Source organism: Sorex araneus, chromosome 1 (assembly GCF_027595985.1).
Source record: "Sorex araneus isolate mSorAra2 chromosome 1, mSorAra2.pri, whole genome shotgun sequence".
In the NCBI taxonomy this organism is placed as follows: domain Eukaryota; kingdom Metazoa; phylum Chordata; class Mammalia; order Eulipotyphla; family Soricidae; genus Sorex; species Sorex araneus.
Window position 1 is genome coordinate 104,508,109 of NC_073302.1, and position 2,609 is coordinate 104,510,717.

Below are 2,609 nucleotides of genomic sequence, written 5' to 3' on the forward strand. Positions count from 1 at the left end.
AAATTCAATAATGTGACAATTAGTCCAACTTTAAAAGAGGAAACATGATAATGAAAAAAATATCTGTTGAGGCAATTTAGAAATGAGAGGCATGTGAAAATTATAAAAATAAGAAAAATAAAAAAGTCAATAAAACTTCTCTTCAATCTCCAGAAGTTAAATATAGATGTGCACATTACGAATTGTGCACATTGTTGGACTTTTAGAAATTGAAATAGTATTTTGATATGAAAAATAAGCTAGCCTGGACTAATAACATGTCCAACATTGTAGAGGAAAAGATTACGGAATATAAACACAAGGCAATAACACCTTATACAAAAATAATAGAAAATTATTGTATGTGGGGTGACTTCATTAATGAAATTATTGAGATACCCTAAAGCAGAGCCTGGCAAGCTACCGAGAGTATCCCGCCTGCACGGCAGAGCCTGGCAAGCTACCATGGTGTATTCGATAATAGTAACAAGTCTCACAATGGAGATGTTACTGGTGCCTGCTCAAGCAAATCGATGAACATCAGTATGACAGTACTACAGTGCCACCCTAGAGAAAAAATAATTGGATAAATAGAAGGTGAAAATTTTTCAAATTTGGCTAGAAAATAAAAAGCAAGACTTAGAAAGGAGGAAAAGGGGGGAATGAGCTAGATGAGAAAGAGGGAAAGAGGAAGAAAGGAATCTCAATAATATGGTTTTCCAAAAGTAAGAAAGAAGTTAAATATAAAGGTCTCATAATATATTCCAAAACAACAACAAAGAAGTCTTAGTAGGTATCTTTCTAGTCCTTAACTCGTTCCATGGCTCTGAGAGCGCCTTCTCTTTCCCGTGGCACTGCCAACCCTTCTTCCAGGCATCATGCGACACATTTCACCCTTCAACCACGTGATCAGGTTTGCATTCCTTTCTCTCATGGTACCCGGGGCCTCTACTTACCTAGCAGAGAAGATGCCCTGATCTCCAAGGAGGTTTTCCCAGAGCGAGGCTTACCCATTGCAGTCCGGCGGTGCTGACACCTGTAATTTCTTCAAACGTGGAGAACTCGATTGCATAATGTGTGGTGGTGCAGGACTGCAGTTCACTCTTCAGCAAACTCACCTTTGTCTCATCACTGCCCTCAGCATTTACTCATATTTTTAAAAAAGATTTTTGACTTTTCCTCCTCCCAAGTCCTTGATTTCTGTTTTCTAACATCACATGCCAGTCTCTAGCCACTGAACTGTCGGGTACATAAACAATGTTAAGCTCTACCCAAAGGAGTAGTTTGAATCCTGGTGAGGTCCTCAAGGAACTGGGTGCTTCAAAAGTTGACAGTAGGATGTAGATATAGAAGATGGAGCCTTGCCCTTGTGCCCTTGAAGACTTAAGGGGTGAAATTTATGGAGGGGGCTAATAGATAGGGGAGATCCCTGGTATAATTTGCTGGGGGGATCTTCATCAAACTTCAGAGAAATTTCATAGCCCAGGCATCCCTTGGAGATGCAAGTAGTGGGTTCTGTGGAAATGGAAAAATGAACCACGGACCTCAGGCAGAAACTGAGGCACCAGATGGCAGCTTCAGAGAAGGGTTGGCTCCTCAAGAAAGGAGAAAATTGAAACCACTATTGCCTCCTCCTGATTTCTATCTAATTTTCTACTAACATGCTTAGAACTTATCACTGTATCACTGTCATCCCGTTGTTCCTCGATTTGTTCAAGCCAGTGCCAGTAACGTCTCCATTCATCCCTGTTGCGTGCTAGTATAGCCCGATGGCGTGCTAGGGACTCTTTTGGGGCCAGGAGAATGAGAATCTGTTATTGTTTTTGCCAGACTCTGCTGTCCGGGCAGGATACTCTTGGTAGCTTGACGGGCTCTCCAAGAGGGATGGAGGAAATACTGAAATACTTAGAACTTAAGTACTTTTTTTTCCTTATGGGGATCACACTGGCAATGTTCAGGGAGTACTCCTGGCTCTGCAATCAGGAATTACTCTTGGAGGTGCTCAGGGGATAAGATGGAATGCTGGAGAATTGAACCCCGGTTAGCTGTGGGCAAGGCAAATGCCCTATATGTTGTACTGTCACTCAGGCCCCCTAACTTGAGTACTTTTAATGGTCATAATATCTGTGTATTTTCAACATCCAGAAAAATCACTGTATGTGCTTAGGACTTACAAGTTATTTCTGAAAACCCTGGTCAAGTAATATCAAAGAAATTAATTTATGGAACCAAGGGAATCCTGGTTGGCCTTCAGAAGTATTCCCAGAGGCTTCATTTATTAAATACATCGGCACACTTTAAATATTGGCAGCTCTACAGCTGTGGTTGTAAACAATTCAACTGGCAAGAGAAATCAAATGCTGAAGGAGGAGACGAAATGATGTAATTTGTATTATCTGTGATAGAAGAAGAATGCTATGGCAGGTAATTCCAGTCTTTGCCCTGCCATTTTGACTGGGAAGTTGAGGACCTTACAAATGGCTTTAGATGGTGCTCATCCACAGACACCTCCGAGAGTGCTTTAGAAACCGTGTGGATGATACTTAAACCAGGTGACACACAAGGGCCTGGGGGACCTCAAGGGTTCCAGAAACACAGGAAGGGCAGAGGCTCCTCAGGTGCACTGGAAT

At 41.9% G+C, this 2,609-nt stretch overlaps 1 non-coding gene across 1 annotated transcript; it reads left to right on the top strand.

Annotated features, from left to right (window-relative positions):
* The first annotated feature begins 927 nt into the window (after positions 1-927).
* LOC129401083 (U1 spliceosomal RNA) lies at positions 928-1,088 on the top strand. Its single transcript, XR_008628098.1, has one exon. It is a non-coding gene; the product is annotated as a U1 spliceosomal RNA (small nuclear RNA).
* The last annotated feature ends 1,521 nt before the right edge of the window (positions 1,089-2,609 follow it).